Raw genomic sequence first — 24,544 nt, 5'->3', positions numbered from 1 at the left:
TTATATAGAGCATATGGAGTAGAGTTCCCTGTGGAATACAGTAAGTCCTTATTACCTATTTTATATCTGTATATGTCAATCCCAGTTTCCCAGTTTATCTCTCTTATCTCTCCTCTGGTAACCATGAGTTTGTTTTCGACATCTGTGACTGTTTCTTGTTTTGTAAGTAAGTACATTTGTACCATTTGTTCAGATTCCATGTATAAGCAGTATCACCTATCTATCTTCCTCTGACTTCCTGCACTCCATGTGACAATCTCTAGGCCCATCCATGTTGCTACAAATGGCATTACTTCATTCTTTTTTATGGGTGAGTAATACTCCATTGTATATATGTACCATATTCTTTATCCATTCCTCTACTGATGATAATTTAGGTTGCTTCTGTGTCCTGGCATTGTAAACAGTGCTTCTGTGAATGTTGGGGTGTGTGTATCTTTTTGAATTATGGTTTTCTCTAGATATATGCCCAGGAGTGGGATTGTTGGGTCATACGGTAGTTCTGTATTTAGGTTTTTAAGGAACCCCCATACTGTTCTGCTTAGTGGTTGTACCAATTTACATCCCACCAACAGTGTAGGAGGGTTCCCTTTTCTTCACACCCTCTCTAATATTTATTGTTTGCAGATTTTTTTGATGATGGCCTTTCTGACCTACTTGAAGTGATACCTCATTGTAGTTTTGATTTGCATTTCTCTAATAATTAATGTGAAGAGTTGACTCAAAAGACCCTGAGGCTGGGAGGGATTGGGGGCCGGAGGAGAAGGGGACGACAGAGGATGAGATGGCTAGATGGCATCACCGACTCAATGGACATGAGTCTGAGTGAACTCTGGGAGTTGGTGGACAGGGAGGCCTGGCGTGCTGTGATTCATGGGGTCGCAAAGAGTCAGACACGACTGAGCGACTGAACTGAATGATGCTGAGCACTTTTCATGTGCTTTTTGGCCATCCATATGTCTTCTTTGGAGAAATGTCTGTTTAGATCTTCTGCCCATTTTTTGAATGAAGTTTCTTTCTTTCTTTCTTTTTTTTTGAGCTGCATGAGCTGTTTGAGATTAATCTCTTGTTGGTTGCTTTGTTTGTAAATATTTTCTAACATTCTGTGGGTTGTCTTTTCATTTTGTTTATGGTTTCCTTTGCTGTGCAAAAGCTTTTAAGTTTAATTAGGTCTCATTTGTTTGCTTTTATTTTCATTATATTAGGATGTGGATCCAAAAAGATGTGCTGTGATTTATGTCAAAGAATCTTCTGCTTTTATTTCCCTCTAAGAGTTTTATAGTGTCTGGCCTTACATTTAGGTCTTTAATCCATTTTGAGGTGGTTTTTATGCATGGTGTTAGAGAATATTTTAATTTCATCCTTTTACATGTAACTGTCCACTTTTCCCAGCACCACTTACTGAAAAGACTGTCTTTTCTCCATTGTATATTCTTGCCTCCTTTGTCAGCCTGCTAACACTAATTTGACCACCACTATACAAAAAGTCAGGTTTTCAATTAACTGGGAAATGGGATATGCTCCTTGGAGCCCTTCACATTGACACACTTTTTCTCTTTTTGGTGGGGAAACTCGTTTTGAACAAATCAAAGCTGAAATTCTGTTTATCAGCCCCTTAACATTCTTGTCTGTCTGCGAGAACAAATAAGCAGAAACTTAAACAGTGCCTGCCTTCACAGGGCCCAGACTCCAGCTCCCACAGGAGGGCAGAGATGGCTGTAAAGAGTGAGAGGTGGACTAAGAGAGGGGAAGCGACAAGAAGGCTGGAGTTGGGCCCCAGAGGACGTAGAGGGTTCAGAGAGTGGCTGAGGCCGCAGCGTTCCAGGAAGGCACAGAAGGACGTTGCAGATGGCTCTGGTTTGCTCTTGGTGAGAAGAATGTAGTGCGGATTTATTGTAAGAGTTCCTACTTATCGTGTGTTTCAGAAATCCTGTTAATTCTGGAGCCCTGATGTGGCACAGAGGTATGGTTTAGCATCAAATGACTGAGAAAATTCACGCTTACGAATTAGAAACGTCCTCGAGAGAACCTGTGGTTTGTTAATCACAGTAGCTTATGTGGACTGTGGTCACTGGGAACAGTACTTATAAGAGCCATTGCTCCATTAACACACCAAGGCTTTTGTGTCTAAAGATTGGAGGATCTCTTGAGACTTCCTGGGGAAAGCTTACTGGAGATTATAAGGCAGAGTTCCGTGAAATAGGCAGGGTCCCTTTTTTTTTTCCCCCAGAAGTTTAACAACAACCAAAAAAAAGAGTGCAGATCCAGAGGCCTGTGTAACCTCCAGCGTCATGGTTTCTGTGTCAAAGGTGTGTGGCCACAGGGAGCAGGAATGGCATTTCAGGTGAGGGTAAGGAAAGGCTCCAGCACCCCAGAGGAGCCCACCCAGAGTCCCCTCGTAACCCCATGGTGGCCCAGAACCACACGTATTTTGATGTTTTGTTCTTAGGTGTGCACATACTAGGGCTGTTCTCATTTTCTTAGAGAACTGACCCCTTTATTATTTTTTTTTGAACTTTTTAATTTGTATTGGGGTGCGGCTGATGGACAATGTTGTTTTAATTTCAGGTGAACAGCAAAGGGACTCAGCCATACATATACATGTATCCATTCTCCCCCAGAGTCCCTTCCCATCCAGGCTGCCACATAACATTGAGCAGAGTTCCATATGCTATAGAGTAGGTCCTTGTTGGTTATCCATTGTAAACATAGCAGTGTGTACATGTCCATCCCAAACTGCCTAACTATCCTTTCCCCCTGGCAACTGTAAGTTTGTTTTCTAAGTCTGTGAGTCTCTTTCTGTTTTGTAAATTCGTTTGTGTCATTTCTTTTTTAGATTCCACTTAAAAGGGATGTCATACAGTATTTCTCCTTCTCTGACTGATTTCACTCAGTATGACAGTTGGTTCATCCATGTTGCTGCAAATGGCATTATTTCATTCTTTTTAATGGCTGAGTAATATTCCATTGTATGTATGTACCACATCTTCTTTATCCATTCCTCTATCAATGGACAGACATAAAGGTTGCTTCCATGTCTTGGCTGTTGTAAACAGTGCTGCAATGAATATTGGTGACCCCTTTATTATATCATCTGTCATCTCTCTGTTTATTTGTTCAGTCACCCAGTCGTGTCTGACTCTTTGTGACCCCATGGACTGCAGCACGCCAGGCCTCCTTGTGCCTCACCATCTCCCGGAGTTTGACCAGTTCTTGTCCATTGCATCGATAATGCCATCCAGCCGTCTCTCTCTTTATTCCTGATCATTTTTGTTGTTGTGAAGTCTGTTTTGTCTGAAATTAAGATAATTTAAGATAACTGAGCTTTCTTTTGACTAATATTTGCATGATAGATCTTTCTCCATCCCTTTATCATTAGACTCTTTTAGTCTATATTTAAAGTGGGTGCAGAAGGTGAAGAGGAACTCAAAAGCCTCTTGATGAAAGTGAAAGTGGAGAGTGAAAAAGTTGGCTTAAAGCTCAACATTCAGAAAACGAAGATCATGGCATCCAGTCCCACCACTTAATGGGAAATAGATGGGGAAACAGTGGAAACAGTGTCAGACTTTATTTTTCTGGGCTCCAGAATCACTACAGATGGTGACTGCAGCCATGAAATTAAAAGACGCTTACTCCTTAGAAGGAAAGTTATGACCAACCTAGATAGCATATTCAAAAGCAGAGACATTACTTTGCCAACAAAGGTTCATCTAGTCAAGGCTATGGTTTTTCCTGTGGTCATGTATGGATGTGAGAGTTGGACTGTGAAGAAGGCTGAGCGCCGAAGAATTGATGCTTTTGAACTGTGGTGTTGGAGAAGACTCTTGAGAGTCCCTTGGACTGCAAGGAGATCCAGCCAGTCCATTCTGAAGGAGATCAGCCCTAGGATTTCTTTGGAAGGAATGATGCTAAAGCTGAAACTCCAGTACTTTGGCCACCTCATGCGAAGAGTTGACTCATTGGAAAAGACTCTGATGCTGGGAAGGATTGGGGGCAGGAGGAGAAGGGGACGCCAGAGGATGAGATGGCTGGATGGCATCACTGACTCGATGGATGTGAGTCTGAGTGAACTCTGGGAGTTGGTGATGGACAGGGAGGCCTGGCATGCTGCGATTCATGGGGTCGTGAAGAGTCGGACACGACTGAGCGACTGATCTGATCTTATAGATAGTATATGATTGTTTTAAATGTATTTTGAATCTCTGCCTTTTAATTAGTGTATTTAGATCTTTCACATTTAAGCTACTATATATATATATATATATATTTGAATTGATATCTACCAAGTTCTACTCTTTATATTTGTACAGTATTTTCTATTTGTTTAGTCAGTAGCTTCTCATTTCTTTTGATGAGTACCCTGTTTTAGTTTGAACTATGAAGACCTACAAGACGTTTTAGAACTAACACCCCCAAAAGATGTCCTTTTCATTATAGGGGAATGGAATGCAAAAGTAGGAAGTGAAGAAACACCTGGAGTAACAGGCAAATTTGGCCTTGGAATACGGAATGAAGCAGGGCAAAGACTAATGGAGTTTTGCCAAGAAATGCACTGGTCATAGCAAACACCCTCTTCCAACAACACAAGAGAAGACTCTACACATGGACATCACCAGATGGTCAACACCAAAATCAGATTCATTATGTTCTTTGCAGCCAAAGATGGAGAAGCTCTATACAGTCAACAAAAACAAGACCGGGAGCTGACTGTGGCTCAGATCATGAACTCCTTATTGCCAAATTCAGACTTAATTGAAAGTAGGGAAAACCACTAGACCATTCAGGTATGACCAAAATCAAATCCCTTATGATTATACAGTGGAAGTGATAAATAGATTGAAGGGCCTAGATCTGATGGATAGAGTGCCTGATGATCTACGGAATGAAGTTCATGACATTGTACAGGAGACAGCGATCAAGACCATCCCCATGGAAAAGAAATGCAGAAAAGCAAAGTGGCTGTCTGGGGAGGCCTTACAAATAGCTGTGAAAAGAAGAGAAGCGAAAAGCAAAGGAGAAAAGGAAAAATATAAGCATCTGAATGCAGAGTTCCAAAGAATAGCAAGAAGAGATAAGGAAGCCTTCCTCAGTGATGTATGTAAAGAAATAGAGGAAAGCAACAGAATGGGAAAGACTAGAGATCTCTATAAGAAAATTAGAGATACCAAGGAAACATTTCATGCAAAGATGGGCTCGATAAAGGACAGAAATGGTATGGACCTAACAGAAGCAGAAGATATTAAGAAGAGATGGCAAGAAAACACAGAAGAACTGTACAAAAAAGATCTTCACGACCCAGACAATCACGATGGTGTGATCACTGACCTAGAGCCAGACATCCTGGAGTGTGAAGTCAAGTGGGCCTTAGAAAGCATCACTATGAACAAAACTAGTAGAGGTGATGGAATTCCAGTTGAGCTATTTCAAATCCTGAAAGATGATGCTGTGAAAGTGCTGCACTCAATATGCCAGCAAATTTGGAAAACTCAGCAGTGGCCACAGGACTGGAAAAGGTCAGTTTTCATTCCAATCCCAAAGAAAGGCAATGCCAAAGAATGCTCAAACCACCGCACAATTGCACACATCTCACATGCTAGTAAAGTAATGCTCAAAATTCTCCAAGCCAGGCTTCAGCAATATGTGAACCGTGAACTTCCCAATGTTCAAGCTGGTTTTAGAAAAGGCAGAGGAACCAGAGATCAAATTGCCAACATCCACTGGATCATGGAAAAAGCAAGAGAGTTCCAGAAAAACATCTCTTTCTGCTTTATTGACTATGCCAAAGCCTTTGTGTGGATCACAATCAACTGTGAAAAATTCTGAAAGAGATGGGAATACCAGACTACCTGATCTGCCTCTTGAGAAACCTATATGCAGGTCAGGAAGCAACAGTTAGAACTGGACGTGGAACAACAGACTGGTTCCAAATAGGAAAAGGAGTTCGTCAAGGCTGTATACTGTCACCCTGCTTATTTAACTTATATGCAGAGTACATCATGAGAAACGCTAGGCTGGAAGAAGCACAAGCTGGAATCCAGATTGCCGGGAGAAATATCAATAACCTCAGATATGCAGATGACACCACCCTTATGGCAGAAAGTGAAGAGGAACTAAAAAGCTTCTTGATGAAAGTGAAAGAGGAGAGTGAAAAAGTTGGCTTAAAGCTCAACATTTAGAAAATGAAGATCATGGCATCTGGTCCCATCACTTCATGGGAAATAGATGGGGAAACAGTGGAAACAGTGTCAGACTTTATTTTTCTGGGCTCCAAAATCACTGCAGATGGTGACTGCAGCCATGAAATTAAAAGACGCTTACTCCTTGGAAGGAAAGTTATGGCCAACCTAGATAGCATATTGAAAAGCAGAGACATTATTTTGCCAACAAAGGTTCGTCTAGTCAAGGCTATGGTTTTTCCTGTGGTCATGTATGGATGTGAGAGTTGGACTGTGAAGAAGGCTGAGTGCCGAAGAATTGATGCTTTTGAACTGTGGTGTTGGAGAAGACTGCAAGGAGATCCAACCAGTCCATTCTGAAGGAGATCAGCCCTGGGATTTCTTTGGAGGGAATGATGCTGAAGCTGAAACTCCAGTACTTTGGCCACCTCATGCGAAGAGCTGACTCATTGGAAAAGACTCTGATGCTGGGAGGGATTGGGGACAGGAGGAGAAGGGGATGCCAGAGGATGAGATGGCTGGATGGCATCACTGACTGGATGAACGTGAGTCTGAGTGAACTCCGGGAGTTGGTGATGGACAGGGAGGCCTGGCATGCTGCGATTCATGGGGTCGCAAAGAGTTGGACATGACTGAGCGACTGGACTGAACTGAACTGAATACAAGTTCTAAATATTTTTAATCTGGTAACCCAACACATTTTTCCTGTGTGAGTAGGAAATAGCAAGGGTTGTTGTTTTTTATGTCTTTAGATATCCCAGCCCATATTATTTCCAGCAAAAACTTCAACCATGATATCACACTTGCCTTTATTTCCCAACTAGAGCTGTGTCCAATTCCTCTCTCTTGAATTTGAGTCTTAGATGCATTAGTTCTTAGACGCAGGAAGGCACATTCAGATATAAACCCAGGGGGCTTCCTAAAAGGACACAAATCATTTAGGTCATTGTTAGAGTAATCTAATCTAGAGACATTCTGATTTTAACAGTCTGCTGTAGTCACACATTCTCTAGAAACCCTTAATGTGACCATCTACTTTTGCGCCATTTTGGAATCAAAACCATGCAACCATGGACTCTGAAGATCATCGTGGATTGTGTAGGTGCCTGCTTGTTTGTGGAAACTGAAAAAGCCTTTTGGGGCGGAAGTAGAGGAAAATAACAGGTTCAAAGGAAAAACCTTCTCTTTGGGAAGTAAACTAAGCACTTCTTTCTGTTTAAATTTGTATTAGGTATTTGATAAAGACATGGTAGTTGAAAGGGTCAATAAATGAATGGCTCCATTGTTTTATGAAGAATGGAAGTAATTTTGTAGGGCAGGATAAAAACTCAAAGAGAAAATGGGGTGTATCCTTAAGGGCATGAACTGGGGACTCAGATGTGTTCAAATCCCATCTTTGAAAGCTTATAGGCGCTGTATGCCTGGACCAATTTTTTCTGAGCCTGTTTCCTCCCTTATAAAATAGAGATGATTTTACTTACGTTGTGGTGTAACGTGGGGCAGTGATGCAGCATGCATTCAAGTTAAGTGCTCATTGATAACCACTGTCATTCTAGAGAGGAAAATGAGAGAGATGAAGGCCGTGTGGAGCCATGAAAGAAGTCCCAGTCAAGGAAAAGACCGGCCCCAGCCAGAGAGAGACTGAAACACCGAGAAAAACCAAGTCCACTCTCATCCTTTATTTGAACTTCCGAGTGAGTATACATTATCAGCGATCTGAACCTGCCTGCTTAGCCACTCAGTCGTGTCTGACTCTGAGACCCCCATGGACTGTAGCCTGCCAGGCTCTTCTGTCCATGGGGACTCTCCAGGCCAGAATACTGGAGTGGGTTGCCATTCTCTTCTCTAGGGAATCTTCCCAACCCAGGGATCAAACCTGGGTCTCCTGTACTGGCAGTCAGATTCTTTACTGCTGAGCCACCAGAGAAGCTCATATATCTTAGTGTTTCTGGTAAAATACTTGCCCCAGAATTTTGAATGTCTGATGTGCATGCACAATGGTTGTTAGAAGAATTGGTTGACTCTGAAACAGTGTGACTTAGAGCCTGTTCTGTTTCTTCCTTCAAAAGAAGACTATCTTGAAAGCAGGACTCCATCTTGGGCTGGACTGTGGACTTTGAGCTTTTTGCCCAGTATCTATGGAAACAACATACCAACTGGAAAACCAGACCCCCAGAAGGAAGAGCCCCAGGGCTCTTCCTTTGCTAAAAAAATACCCTAATTATCTGTGTAACCGAATAGAATCATACATGCTGTTACGCTTATTGCGGTATGACCACAGGCCTATTGATAATTGTCCACTGTTAACTACCTAGGCTTTGGACTGAGGTTTGTGACGTACAGGAGACAGGGATCAAGACCATCCCCATGGGAAAAAAATGCAAAAAAGCAAAATGGCTGTCTGAGGAGGCCTTACAAATAGCTGTGAAAAGAAGAGAAGCGAAACGCAAAGGAGAAAAGGAAAGATATAAGCATCTGAATGCAGAGTTCCAAAGAATATCAAGAAGAGATAAGAAAGCCTTCCTCAGCGACCAATGCAAAGAAATGGAGGAAAACAACAGAATGGGAAAGACTGGAAATCTCTTCAAGAAAATTAGAGATACCAAGGGAACATTTCATGCAAAGATGGGTTCGATAAAGGACAGAAATGGTATGGACCTAACAGAATCAGAAGATATTAAGAAGAGGTGGCAAGAATACACGGAAAAACTGTACAAAAAAGATCTTCACGACCCAGATAATCACGATGGTGTGATCACTGACCTAGAGCCAGACATCCTGGAATGTGAAGTCAAGTGGGCCTTAGAAAGCATCACTACGAACAAAGCTAGTGGAGGTGATGGAATTCCAGTGGAGCTCTTTCAAATCCTGAAAGATGATGCTGTGAAAGTGCTGCACTCAATATGCCAGCAAATTTGGAAAACTCAGCAGTGGCCACAGGACTGGAAAAGGTCAGTTTTCATTCCAATCCCAAAGAAAGGCAATGCCAAAGAATGCTCAAACTACCACACAATAGCACTCATCTCACACGCTAGTAAAGTAATGCTCAAAATTCTCCAAGCCAGGCTTCAGCAATACATGAACCATGAACTTCCTGATGTTCAAGCTGGTTTTAGAAAAGGCAGAGGAACCAGAGATCAAATTGCCAACATCCACTGGATCATGGAAAAAGCAAGAGAGTTCCAGAAAAACATCTATTTCTGCTTTATTGACTATGCCAAAGCCTTTGACTGTGTGGATCACAATAAACTGTGGAAACTTCTGAAAGAGATGGGAATACCAGACCACCTGACCTGCCTCTTGAGAAACCTATATGCAGGTCAGGAAGCAACAGTTAGAACTGAACATGGAACAACAGAATGGTTCCAAATAGGAAAAGGAGTTCGTCAAGGCTGTATACTGTCACCCTGCTTATTTAACTTATATGCAGAGTACATCATGAGAAACGCTAGGCTGGAAGAAGCACAAGCTGGAATCCAGATTGCCGGGAGAAATATCAATAACCTCAGATATGCAGATGACACCACCCTTATGGCAGAAAGTGAAGAGGAATTAAAAGTGTCTTGATGAAAGAGGAGAGTGAAAAAGTTGGCTTAAAACTCAACATTCAGAAAACAAAGATCATGGCATCTGGTCCCATCACTTCATGGGAAATAGATTAGGAAACAGTGGAAACAGTGTCAGACTTTATTTTGGGGGGCTCCAAAATCACTGCAGATGGTGACTGCAGCCATGAAATTAAAAGACACTTACTCCATGGAAGGAAAGTTATGAGCAACCTAGATAGCATATTCAGAAGCAGACATTACTTTGCCAACAAAGTTCTGATTAGTCAAGGCTATGGTTTTACCAGTGGTCGTATATGGATGTGAGAGTTGGACTGTGAAGAAAGTGCCGAAGAATTGATGCTTTTGAACTGTGGTGTTGGAGAAGACTCTTGAGAGTCCCTTGGACTGCAAGGAGATCCAACCAGTCTATTCTGAAGGAGATCAGCCCTGGGATTTCTTTGGAAGGAATGATGCTAAAGCTGAAACTCCAGTACTTTGGCCACCTCATGCGAAGAGCTGACTCATTGGAAAAGACTCTGATGCTGGGAGGGATTGAGGGCAGGAGAAGAAGGGGACAACAGAGGATAAGATGTCTGGGTGGCATCACTGACTGGATGGATGTAAGTTTGAGTGAACTCTGGGAGTTGGTGATGGACAGGGAGGCCTGGCGTCCTGCGATTCATGGGCTTGCAGAGTTGGACACAACTGAGCGACTGAACGGAACTGAACTACCTAGGCTTAAGGCATATGAATCACGGGTTAACTTTGATTGTCAGGGAATTTGGGGAGGTGGGGTTGTGCACGTACACTTAGGGTATATAAAGTTTTCACAAAAACTGGTCGGGGTCCTTGGCTAAGAGAAGACTCTGCCTTGGGCCCACCAGTGTAATGAACTGCCCTCCACTCTCTGCATTGTCCTTCTGAGTGAGTTTATTTCCCGGAACACATGGCAACAACACTTTGTGGATGAGCCAGGGCAGCAATGAAGAAAAACATGGATGGGCTACCTTGATTTGTTGGCACTTAAGAGTCTGCTCACTAGGCTAGCTCTGTGCTGTCACGTGAAAGAACTGTATTTGAGTTGTTTTCTGCTAATACTATTTATCAGCCTGAAAGAGGAGAGGAAAAGATGGTTTCAGCCAAAGCAGTCTGTCTTTTATGCATTCTTTTATGTAATGAAGAGCCTGTGACCGTGGAAAGACAAGTATTGGGTTTCCCACTGGGATGTGTAGCAAAAACTTCCTGATACTTTAGGATGGTGGTTCAAGTGGGGAAAAAGTCATTTTGGAAAATGCATAATCTGACTTAAAATGTTTGTTTTGAAGTTGTCTCTGAAATCATTGGCCTTTAGGGGTTTTGTCTGTTTCCTTTTTTTTTTTTTTTTCCTTTTTGGCTTTAAGAGGCCACAGTCAAATCACTGCCACGCTTGATAATGTATTCATTATACACCTTATTGGCCGAGAGACTTTTGACCTCTGGCTGGTGTTTGGCTGCAACTGAGGCCCCTGACAGGGCTAAGAAGTGAGAAGACAAGAGTGTTTGCAGCATAAACTTCCTTTTTACAGCAGGCAACATTACACACTGTTTCAATGACCCTTGCAGGCTCCCTACCAGAGGCGGGCAGATAAATCTGCAGGTGGTTGCTAGCTCTGTTTCTTCACGGGCTCCAGGGATGAACATGTAAAAGCGAATGGCTTGAAAGGAATTGTGTCCAATTAGTGCCCCTGGCACATGTGTGCTTTGGAAGCATTGCTGGTTCTGGATGCTGGAGCGCATTCCTGAGCTCGTGAGCTGACACTGGATGATTCCACAGAGCTCATGTTCCTGTTCACTCAGCTTGCAGTGGACACTCAGAGCCCTGGGGAGATTTCCCCTGGGGCTCCTGTTGCCTGAGCCCTGAGGGAAGCTGCTGCTGGAGGCAGAGGAATTGAAGCCAGGAATAGAGCCAGAAGGTCTTGTTCTTGTACAATCCTCTGCACGAATTGCACCCAACACACAGCAGAAGTTGTTGTTGGGGGTGTGGGGTGGTGATACGATTCTTCAGGAGAGAAAATGTCGGTGCATTCAGCACATATAACCTCCACACAAGTCCGAATTCAAACAAAGTCACCAAAATTGGAAGGTAGCAGAAATGTCACTTTAACACATGGTGAGTATGGAGAACTGTGACAATTTGGCTTCCCATAGATCTGGGCTATCAAAACTGGCTTAATTTCTCAAGATGTTCAGAGCTTAAGTACCAATTAAAATCAGTAATGACAATGAATTTGCTTGGACCCTAGGAAATTCATTTCCTTCTTGAGAATGAAAGGAGTCTGAATCCAGGTCTTTTTCATTTGACAAAAATGATGAGGAATGGATGGCAATCTTCCTGTTGCTGAAAGGAGGTCAGAGCAGGAAAGGCAGCCAAGCTCACTAGAAAGACCTGCTGGTTTCTGTTCTGATTTAGAGCAGCTTGTATCATATGCCCAGGACTGAAGGCAAATGAGCTGGTGGAATTGGGGCTGAGGCCTTGGGGATGAGAGGCATTGGGTGGTGGTCCCTGGAGGGCAAGGGGCCATTGGGGACCAGAGAGCACAGCATTCTCTACTTCCCAGTTCTCCCTTCCCTTGCAGTTTGGTTTCAATGTTGGAGAAAATCTAATTTAGAAAATACACACGGGCACACACACACATGTATATAAATTCAGCATTCATATCAGTGTATTTAAGACTCTAATAAATCTTCCCTTTAAAGAAATCTACTTAAATTTCATTAACTAATATTTCCCAAATTTATCTGGCGTTGAAATCCTTTTTGTTGTAACTCATTCCTTGCCAATGTTTTATTATGAGAAAATATAAGTGTGCACTAAATTGAGAAGAATTTCACCTTGAGAACCCCTGGAGGCACCACCCAGCTTCTACCTTAATTTTTTTTTAACTTGCTGTAACACATACCGATCCATTTGTCTATCTTTTTATCTGTCAGTTATTCTTATCTTTACAAATTCATTTGAAAGTCAATTGCTGATGTCACTTTACTGCTGCCTAAATACTTTGGCATTCATTAATCAAAATTCAAAATTTGTTCAGTTTTTTTCAAGGTAAAATTTATAACTGAAGAAATACACAAATCTTAAGTGCATATTTACCAAGTTGACAAATGCAACTCAAACACCTGTTGCGACCTTGAACATTAGTATCTCCCTGGAGAGCTCTTTGCCTTCCCAGTCAACCCTGGCCAGTCTTTCTCCCTCTCACTCCAGAGGCATGTATCCTTTTTTTCCGCCATTGATTTTTTTGTTCCTACCATGTACTGTGTAAGCACTCTGTGTCTCGCTTATTTCACTCTGCATAATATTTTCAGATTTATTCATGTTGTCATGTGTACTGATAATTTATTTTTTATTAGTATTTCATTGAATAAATATATCACAGTTGGTTTATCCACTCTTCTATAGATTGATACCTAGACTGTTTCCAAATTTTGGATGTTATAAATCAGGCAGGTCAGAACAGTCTTGTATACGTTTTCTGTGTGTGCATGTGTATATGTATATGCTTGTATATATAGACATACCTCATTTTGTTGCACTTTGCTTTATTGTGCTTCAGAGATACTTTATTTTTACAAATTGAAGGTTTGTGGCAACCCTGCATTTCATCAAGTATTAGCACCATTTTTCTAACAGCTTTTGCTTACTTCATGCATTTGTCTGACATTTTGGTAATTTTTGCAATATTTCAAACCCTCCACCAGAAAGGCTCAGATGACAGTTGGTATTTTTTATCAAGAAAGTATTTTTACATCCTGGCATATGCATTTTTTAGACATCATACTATTATTGTACCCTTAATATAGGATAGTGTGAGCATAACTTTTATAAGCATTGGGAAATTCATGTGACTTGTGTTATTGCGATGGTTTGGAATTACACCTGCAAGATCTCTGAGGTATGCCCATGTGTAGATATGTTTTTTTTTTCTCATAGGTAAATAGCCAGGTGTGGAATTGTTGGGTCAGGGTGTGTTTGATTCTGTAAAAAATTAGCAGACCTATTATACTTTCAGGAAATGTTTCTTGCTCTTAAAAAGGGACCCAACATTGAAAATACCCACTTCACGTTGGCAAGGTTGAGTCTAGATATAATGCCTAGAAGTTCTGAGGGCATAACTGACTTAGTATCATTGAGGAACTGGGTCCTTAATGATTTTATTAGATGCTTAAGTAACCAACTCTGGGGCTTCCTTCCTTGGACTTGTTATGTGGGTTAACAGTGTTCCTTATTAAGTCAGTTTGAACCAGAGATACTTAAAAAAATTGAACAGAGTGCAACTATTTTTAGAAAATCTACCAAAGTATTCCAGACACACAGAAAAGTATACACAGATTAATTTTCACAAACTGAGCATACCTGCGTAGCTGGTCACCAGATGGAGCAGCAGCATTACCTGTATCACGGGCCTTGAGGAAATAGGGCTGTATCACACACCATCAGAATTAGATGTGAAAAAATTAAATTGGAAGCCCCATGGAGTTTGCTGGTGAATTCTACCAAACATTTCAGGAAAAAGAAATTATACCAGTGCTCCACAAAGATGAAACCGACAGCCGCATTAGAAACCCCTCAGTCCTCCTCCAGCTCTCTCCCGGCTTCTCTCTCCCCCAAACCTCCTCTTGCAGCCCCGCTACTGGCACAGGTTTCTCTTCTGTATTCTCTCTCCATATTCCTCTCCGTTTGTATGCTTTATTCAGCAAGGCAAAAGCTTTATCGTTAGCTAAAATAGTAATCCCTGAAAATATCCCCCAAGATGTCCTGGGTGCCGGGTGAGGGGAATTGAGAAGGAGGCAAAACTATGAGAAAGGGACCCAGCAAAGTGCTTGCTGTCTCCACTGAACAGTGAAAAAGTAGGGGGCAGAAAACGAGTTGTGTCACTCACCAGCCATGTGACTTTGGTTGTGCCAGTACTTGAGCTTTGGGTGTTCATTGTGAGTTGGGTAGATTAATAGTAGCTACTTCACAGGGGTTGCTTTGAGGATTGAGGGTGAAGAACTTATGTGTATTTAAGGGGTGCAGTAGTAGGGTCATATTCTGGGATTTGTGGGATAACTTCTTTCCAGTTCCTACCCTAAGCAGGAAGGAATTCTTCCCAGGAAATGCTGTTGGCTAAAGCACTTTTGAAAGTCCCTTGGACTGCAAGGAAATCCAACCAGTCCATCCTAAAGGAGATCAGTCCTGAGTGTTCATTGGAAGGACTGATGTTGAAGCTAAAAACTCCAATACTTTGGCCACCTGATGCAAAGAACTGACTCATTGGAAAAGACCCTGATGCTGGGAAAGATTAAAGGTGGGAGGAGAAGGGGACGACAGAGGATGAGATGGTTGGATGGCATCACTGACTCGATGGACATGAGTTTGGGTAAACTCCGGGAGTTGGTGATGGACAGGGAGGCCTGGTGTGCTGCAATCTGTGGGGTCGCAAAGAGTCAGACAGGACTGAGCAACTGAACAGAACTGAACTGAAAGCACTGAAGATCATGGGGCCACAGGAGCTGCCGACAGACTCAGGTGAGGACTTTTGCTGGGATGTGAGGATGGGGGTTAAGGCAGGACTTAGGAAGCAAAGCATCTTCTTTTCCAGAAATGAACTACAAGAACGGCAATTAGAGTGTACTTTGAATAATTGCATATAATCTCCGAATGAGATGGAGAAGGAAATGGCACCCCACTCCAGTATTCTTGCCTGGAAAATCCCATGGACGGAGGAGCCTGGTAGGCTACAGTCCACGGGGTCGCAAAGAGCTGGACACAACTGAGCGACTTCACTTCACTTCCGAATGAGAATTATCTACAAATTCTATATTTGGCCTTTGATATAGAACACACCCCTCCTGCACTAATCTCATGTGAAAAAAAATTATGTTTGGGGGAAAATTACCGAAGACAATTAGTCAACAGTAAATGAGTAAGAATTTGGATGGAACAGAACAGATTCAATGGTCAAGGCTTCTCAGAGACTGACCTTTAAAGATACTTAAATTAATTGGATATTAAATTATATACCAGTTTGTCCCAAAGTTCATCCATTAGTGAATAGTTGATATGATTTTTCCCCATAACTGTTTATCATGTACTATTAATTAATACCTTTCTTGCAATAAATTCCTTTAAAAATTGCTTTAGCCTGACTCTATAATTTATATTTCTAATTCACTCTATAATTTATATTTCTAATTCACATAAAAACCAATTCATAGCTATCAAAAATGTCCACCTTGTACCACATAGAATCCTATTACCTTCTGGGACAGAGTTTTGCTCTCATTATCTTTGCAGATATTACATCATTTCTGACTAGCCTCTGCTGGTCATTTTCGTAAGGTCTTGAGCTAAAGAATCCCTCCAGAATTATTTTTACAGATACCCAGTGCTTGATTCTCTTCAACCAAACCTACTTCTCTCATATTCTTCCCCATCTCAGCAGAAGTCAACTCCATTCTACCAGTTCTAGAAATCTTTGGAATCATTCTTGACTCTTATTTTCTCTGTCGTTTATGAATCCCAACAGGAGACCCTGCTGACTCTGCCTTCAAAACACATCCATGTGATAACCACTTAACATTATCTCCTCTTCTAGCGTTCTAGTCTAAGGCTCTTGCTTGGGTATTGCAAAAGGCTCCACATTAAAACCTGTGCATTGTGTGTGTTTTGACATAGAATCCAGGTGATGGATACTAGAGTAAGCTTTCTAAAAGCCAGATCATGCAGCTGCACTGTTCCAAAGTCTGTGATGACTTTCTGATCTGGAGCAAAATCTCCATGCTCCCTGATTCATGAATGACTAAATGAAACCTAGTAAGATCTTTACATTGTACTCAGTTGAATTTTGTTAATATTTCCAAGAGCTAGTGTTCTAGGAAACGTGGATGCTGCATGCCTTTTTACAACCTGGCCTCAGAAGTCACGTGGCTTCACTTCTACAGTCTCTATTGTCAGACATAAGCAGTCACTGGCCCTCCAGACTCAAGGGAAGATGACATAGATCCCCACTTTTCTATGGATGGCATGTCAGAGGATTTGCAACCACGTTTTCAAACTGCTTCAGCAAAGTATGATTCAGTTAAGTGAGGAGTAGTTGGGAAAGTGTTCTGGGTGAGGGTAAAAGTTTGAGCAGGGGTAGGATATGACAGGTGCATTTAGGAACCGTAAAGAGAATCCATGTGCCCAGAGTGGGAGACTGAGCAGGAGAAATATCAAAAATAAAGGAAAGGGCTTGGACTGGGTGAGTCTGAATACCTGGCTAATGCGTCTAGTCTTTGTTCTGTAGACAAGTGGTCTTTAAAGTGTTCTGCTTACATATCTCTAAAAGAATTCAGAAACATGCATTTTTAGGTTGGCATCCAATTTTTTCCCTCATATTTAAAAACACAGGCATACCTCAGAGACATTGTGGGTTCAGTTTTAGACCTCTTCAATAAAGCAAATACTGCAGCACCATGCAGAGCCACATGAAATCTTTGGTTTCCTAGTGCACCTAAATTTATGTTTATATAATACTGTAGTTTATGAAGTGTGCAACATTATGTCTAAAATAACAATATATATACCTTGATTAAAAGTAATTTATTGCTAAAAATTGCTAACCATCATCTGAACCTATAGAAAGTTGTGATTTTTTTTTGTAATAGTAACTTCAAAGATAACTCACTGATCACAAATCACCATGACAACTGATCATAATGAAAAAGTTTGAAATATCGTGAGAATGACCAAAATGTGACACTGAGACAGTAAGTGAGCAAATGCTATTGGAAAAAATGGCTCCTTTAGACTTGCTCCTTTCACGGTCCTCACAAATCTTCCATTGATGAAAACTGCAACAGCTGCAAAGCACAGTATAGTGAAGCAATAAAATGAAGTATGCCTGTCATTACAAAGGTTAGCCACTCTCTCTATGTGGTCATTCAGGCTGATGGAGGCTTTTCACTTTCTTCTTCCCAAAACCCCAAGGTCACTAGCAGTACCTCCCTCCAAATCTTTGCCTGGAGCCCAGAAGATCACACACAGGAAGATTTTATAGGTTAAAAATGAAATTGGTACATACCACTTCTGCTCACTTTCCATTGGTCAGACTTCGAGTTGCATGGTTATTCCTGATGGCAGGGGAGGTGAAGAAGAGAGGAACACAGATTCTGTAACAAGAACTATTGAGTTCTTGCTACAGAACATAGGTAAAGCATTTAGTTCATTGGCTGGCAGACAGTAAGCATTTAACATAGTAGCTGTTCCTATTGCTACAATATCACCATTATTACAGTCAGTTTACAGGCTGTGTTCTGTGCACAGATGGATTTATACTACCTTTGCTGGAGCTTACAGGCCCCCAGGTAGATGCAACTTTATGCAAAGGAGGCCCTAGAGCTTTGGAGCCCAATTAGTAGCTGATAAACCTGAGCTGGCAACTCTGCAGCTACAGTCAAAGGGGGAAGAAGAGGGAACTCTTGCACTAAGTCCCCACACAATTGGATGTCTATTTCCTGCCTGCCTGCAATAATCATTTCCAAACAAATGCCCATCCCTGTAAACTCCTCTCTCCTCAACTTCCTCTCCATGTGAATCCTAGGCTTCAGCTAGAGCCTGAAGAAAAACAAGGACTTGACCTAGGCTGGAAGCAAGTTTTTGCCCCGAAAGCTTCTAATTCAAGGGGCCCACCAATAACTGGAAAAGCAGTATGGGTTTTCTTTAGGAATTCTAACCTTCTGTGCCTTCTGTGTGTGACCTGGGTGGAATGAAATGGACTTCAAAGACTTAATCAAGCCTTAGAAATCTTTGCTTTGCTCTCTTTTCCCTGCCTTCGATACCTGCTGATCTGGGCCCCAAGGGGTTAGAAGAATGAACAACATTTTCACTAGGGATCCTAGTAACCATGTGATGAAAACAAAGACACTTGTGGGAAACTGATGTTTGGTTTAGCCTGGGAAAGACATCAGGGAAAATGTAAACACTGTCCCAGTAGATGCTTCTCCAAATTACCAAGGTGACTATGTATAATCAAGTTTCTCTGGTCACAAGCTTTCTAGAAAAGAAGGGGCATCTCCTTGCCCAAAGTGTTGGTTGCCTAGTCATGTCCGACTCTTTGCAACCCCATGGACTCTAGCCCACCAGGCTTTTCTGTTCATAGGATTTTCCAGGCAAGAATAGTGGAGTGGGTTGCCATTCCTTTCTCCAGGGGATCTTCTCGTCCCAGGGATCAAACCCTAGGTCTCCAGCATTGCAGGCGGATACTTTACCGTCTGAGCCACCAGGGATGCCAAGCTGAAATCATTCATCTAACAAGGTCCTAACTTACATCTCTGTGCTGATTTGTCCTGCAAAGTCTTCTCTTAGTGTTGTGTGGTGGGTGTGGTGGGGGAAAAATTTAGTATTTTCCAAATCAAATGGAAGGAGCAGTTCAGTGTGAGACAATGAATGATCCTTCCCCGACTATGCAGGATGCAAAAAGATGAGATGAGCTCCAGGTGTGACCTTTCAAGGATGGTGCAGGACTTCAGTCCGTAAGCAGGCTCGGCTGGGGTGCGCCCTGCCCCGTGCGTGAGTCAGCACGTAAGTAGTTAAGTTGGTTGGCGAGCCTTGGCTTGCTGGGGTAGAGCATTCAGCCTCGGAGCATTAGCCTGCAGCCTGACTCAGAAGAGCAGGGGCCGAGGATTCAGAAGCGTCCTGGCACTCGGGCTTGAGGGAGCAGTGACACGCGGTGCTGAACAAGCAGCTGCCGCAGTGGGTCTAGGTACGTACGTAGCTTTGCTTTGATTGATAGTGTTTTGTTTTCTCCCGTGAGAACAAAGCAGTGGTTTTTCATGTTTGCAAACAAGAACCCTTGCACACTGAAAAGGAACAGCTGTTTATTAGCTGCTATTTGTAATGAAATAATAGAGGGGCAGGGAAACAGATTCTTAATACTCATTATGTTTCTGATTGCAGTGGCTGAGTTTCTTTAATTTTTATATGAATTCTGGTGCTGTGTGGTCAGGTCATTTGAATGTCATGGTTATAGTAGAATTCAAAAGGTATCATTTTGGCAATTCTTTCAGTGAATGATCATATCTACATTCAGAGATATGGATTGAGTTTGCAGAATTATTTGCTGAATGGATGAAGCCAAGTGGCAGAAATCCACTTTCCTACCTCATTTTGGAAAGCGAGGTTCATATTCTTAAGCTTAAAGAACAAACTTCTCCAAATTTACCAAATGCCTGAGTGAGACCAGTCGCATTTGAATGTGGTATTTATCTTTCTTACAGCTTGACTTTCATCTCAGGTGTGTGCAGCATGACCTGAAATAACCTTTAGAATCTCAGTTCTTTTTTTAAATGAATCCCCTCATCTGAATCTCCTGGGCTTTCCCAACACTTTTAGTGACTTTCTCTATTCTGTTGATTTTAGAACAACTCAGATTTAGAGTGGACTAGAACTACTCCCAAAACTTGGATTGGATCGAATTTCCAGGGATACAGGGACTTAAGTTTGTCTGCATCTCATTGTATCTCCATTCTGACTCTGCAGCAACATCGATCAGCTGACACTGATGACCTTTTCACCAGTTAGTACCTGCAAGATTTAAAATGGTGGCAGGGCTGGGGGGAGGGGTTGCTGCTGCTGCTGCTGCTGCTGCTAAGTCACTTCAGTCATGTCCGACTCTGTGTGACCCCATAGATGGCAGCCCACCAGGCTCTGCCGTCCCTGGGATTCTCCAGGCAAGAGCACTGGAGTGGGTTGCCATTTCCTTCTCCAATGCATGAAAGTGAAAAGTGAAAGTGAAGTCGCTCAGTCATGTCCAACTCTTCGAGACCCCATGGACTGCAGCCCACCAGGCTCCTCCGTCCATGGGATTTTGCAGGCAAGAGTACTGGAGTGGGGTGCCATTGCCTTCTCCGGGGGGGTTGCTACTTGTCGAGTTTATTGTTTAGTCACTAAGTCATACCTGACTCTTTTGAAAGCCATGGACTGTATCCCACCAGGCTCCTCTGTCCATGGGATTTCCCAGGCAAGAATACTGGAGTGGGTTGCTATTTCCTTCTCCAGGGGATCTTCCCGACCCAGAGATCGAACCTGTGTCTCCTGCATTGTCAGGAGGATTCTTTACCACTGAGCCACCAGGGAAGCCCATGTCAGGCTCAGACCCTACTTAACAAGTTACTGCTTCTCAGCACAGTGATCGAAACTGGTCGTTAATCATCCTGGAATTAACCTAGAATATTTCCTCCCCAGTGCCCACTGGAGTAGGTAGCCTTTCCCTTCTCCAGGGGATCTTCCCAACCCAGGGATCAAACCCAGGTCTCCCGCATTGCAGGTGGATTTTTTTTTTTACCAACTGAGCTATGAGGGAAGCCCCCAGTGCCCACAGCTTCTCATATATTCACCTGAATTCCCAGCCCATGGGAGACTCCTTCTGGTAAACAAGTTTTTCTTTGAAAAATGCAAACAATACTTTAAGATTTAGGTGAGCTGTCTCAGTCCTTAATACCTTCATACAAATCAGTTTAGTGCTTCTTTAAAATCTCTCTTCCTGAAGTAAAGGCGTTTTTCCAGAATGAAGGAAAGGTGGTGAGAATCAGGAATTTGAAGCCTAGGTTCTGAAGGCAGAGGGTTAGAGAGAGAAATCTAGATGGGTACTGCAGTAGTGGCCAGGGGGCCGGTTTGAGAATCCTGAGTCATGAAAGAGGGAAATTTGGGATGTGAGAGCAGAGTCTAGAAGGCATCGTTCGCAGCGGTGCAGGTGAAGGTACCTAAAGATTTAAGGGGCTGCTGGGCATAGTTAGCATTGAAGGGGATCAACTTTCAGATTCTCAACTTGCATTTGAACTGTTTTCCAAGAACTTTTTTTGCTGGAGGATCCATATGAGTTCTGCTTCAGAAAGTAAAGGCAAACGTCTACTCATCTGGAGCCTCACTCCGGGCGTATAGTCTCACTCCGGGTGTATAGCCTCACTCCGGGTGTATAGCCTCACTCCGGGCGTATAGTCTCACTCCGGGCATATAGTCTCACTCTGGTTTTAAGACATATAGAAATCTCCTGGGCATCACCCCAGAGATGATTTCAGAGCAGATTGTTCCAGAGAGGGAGACTGGTAAGCCCAAAGCAAGCGGAAACAGACCGCATCTTGTTTCTCTAGGTTTCAAACTCGTGCCAAGTACTGTGTCTTGTCTCAGAGTTTCAGTGAAGGAGTGAGAAGGTTATCACATAGTTGAAGTGTATATATGAATATGTCTATTGAAATTGAAACTGAAGTCTGATAGTTTCTAATAGTAATTCTGGTTACTATTTGGCAGCCCAATTTGATAAAAATGGGTTTGACTAAGGTCTGTGGATATTTTTTGGTAAATCTAACATACAGATTCTTCTGCTTATGTTTGGCCAAAATAAATTTGAAATATGTGTACAGTATACAGGAATTTAGAAAATACAATTTTTATAAGTATTTCAGCATGTAAGAGCTTTAGATGTCCTCTTTTGAAACACACGAGAGTGCTCACCTTGGCAGCACATATACTAAAATTGGAATAATACAGAGATTAACATGGCCCCTACACAAGGATGATACTCAAATTTGTGAAGCATTCCATATTTTTGTTTATTTTCAGGGAAGCAATGGAGAAACAGACATAAAGAACAGACTTATGGTCATGGGGAGAGGGGAGGAGAGGGTGAGATGTATGAAGAGAGTAACATGGACACTTACATTGCCATAAATGTAAAATAGATAGCCAGTGGGAATTGCTGTATGTCTCAGGGAACTCAACAGGGACTCTGTATCAACCTAGAGGGGTGGGATGGGGAGGGAGGTTAAAGAGGGAAGGGACATGTGTATACCTATAGCTGATTCATGTTGAGGTTTGACAGAAAACAACAAAATTCTGTAAAGCAATTATCCTTCAATTAAAATATAAATTAATAAAAAAAAATACACAAGGAAGTAGAAATTTCTTTTAGGGGTTTCAGGAGCCAAAGCTTTTGAAGACCACTTGTCTGTATTATCCTTGAGGATATGCCTGTATATGCCTGCCTGACAGCAAGTGCCTCTGCCCTCAGAGAGCCCCAGAGTCTCCTTGTTTTGTGCCTCCTGCATCTTTACTTACCCCCAACCCCAGCTTCAGGATCCTGCCATTTCCATCACTCAGCCCCCATATCATTTCCTCTATGAACCAGCTGATTGATTGATTTCTGTATTTAGTAGTTGCCTGGTGATTTGAAGATAGAGTGTGAATGGTAGAGCAAAATTTTCATCAGGCAAGGGCTGAAGAAGAGGAGGGTTTATCGGGCATGTTATTGATCACCTCTCCTGTGTCAGGGTGATGTGGCAGCTGCAACTGGAATCCAAAGGTGTGAATTCACACCCTGTATCTGCAACTTACTAGCTCTTTGAACTTCCTTGAGCCTCAGTTGCGTCATTGGTAAACCTTGGGCTCTGTGTGTGAAACTCTAGGATGGTACAAGTGATAGAGGGAAGAACAGAATGGGACTCGAACACCAAATTGACATATGCTCATTAAATAGTAAGTTCCTGAATAGAAGAGTGTATAAAGTTTAAGAGGAAGAAATACATTAAGCCCTTGACTCCATCTGGGGGATCACTGTTAGGATAATTAATGCCTTTCCAGCACTCTGCAGCTTTCACAGCAATATCAACATTTTCTCTGTGTACAGCTCCCACATGCTGTGAAGTAGGTTCTCGACAGGAAGATGAGGAAAGGCATGCCCCCCACCCAGTCATCTTTGCCAAAAGGAAACAGTTGTGCTGTGAAGGCATACCAGGAGACTGAGCCCCATTGGTTAAAGCAGAGATGTCAAGAGCAAGCTCCAAGTTCAGTTCAGTCACTCAGTCGTGTCCGACTCTTTGTGACCCCATGAATCGCAGCACGCCAGGCCTCCCTGTCCATCAGCAACTGCCGGAATCTACCCAAACCCGTGTCCATTGAGTCGGTGATGCCATCCAACCATCTCATCCTCCATTGTCCCCTTTTCTCCTGCGCTCAATCTTTCCCAGCATCAGGGTCTTTTCAAATGAGTCAGCTCTTCACATCAGGTGGCCAAAGTATTGGAGTTTCAGCTTCAACTTCAGTCCTTCCAATGAACACCCAGACTGATCTCCTTTAGGATGGACTGGTTGGATCTCCTTGTAGTCCATGGGACTCTCAAGAGTCTTCTCCAACACCACAGTTCAAAAGCATCGGTTCTTTGGCACTCAGCTTTCTTTATAGTCCAACTTTCACATCCATACATGACTACTGGAAAAACCTTAGCCTTGACTAGATGAACCTTTGTTGGCAAAGTAATATGCTTTTTAATATGCTGTCTATATTGGTCATAGCTTTCCTTCCAAGGAGTAAGCGTCTTTTAATTTCATGGCTTCAATCACCATCTGCAGTGCTTTTGGAGCTCCCAAATTAAAGTCAGCCACTGTTTTCACATCTATTTGCCATGAAGTGATGGGACTGGATGCCATGATCTTAGTTTTCTAAATGTTGAGCTTCAAGCCAACTTTTCCACTCTCCTCTTTCACTTTCATCAAGAGGCTCTTTAGTTCTTCACTTTCTGCCATAAGGGTGGTGTCATCTGCATATCTAAGTTTATTGATATTTCTCCCAGCAATCTTGATTCCAGCTTGTGCTTCTTCAAGCCCAGCGCTTCTCATGATGTACTCTGCATAGAAGTTAAATAAGCAGGAGGACAATATACAGCCTTGACGTACTCCTTTTCCTACTTGGAAACATTCTGTTGTTCCATGTCCAGTTCTAACTGTTGCTTCCTGACCTGTATACAGGTTTCTCAAGAGGCAGGT

General features: G+C 42.4%; 1 non-coding gene across 1 annotated transcript; it reads left to right on the top strand.

Moving 5' to 3' along the window:
* Positions 1-22,230: 22,230 nt before the first annotated feature.
* On the top strand, positions 22,231-22,334 carry LOC133239687 (U6 spliceosomal RNA). Its single transcript, XR_009733937.1, has one exon. It is a non-coding gene; the product is annotated as a U6 spliceosomal RNA (small nuclear RNA).
* Positions 22,335-24,544: the final 2,210 nt, after the last annotated feature.

This window comes from Bos javanicus, chromosome 26 (assembly GCF_032452875.1).
Source record: "Bos javanicus breed banteng chromosome 26, ARS-OSU_banteng_1.0, whole genome shotgun sequence".
Taxonomy (NCBI): Eukaryota; Metazoa; Chordata; class Mammalia; order Artiodactyla; family Bovidae; genus Bos; species Bos javanicus.
Note: the sequence above shows the minus strand (reverse complement) of the source record. Positions and strands in the feature narration are given on the sequence as shown.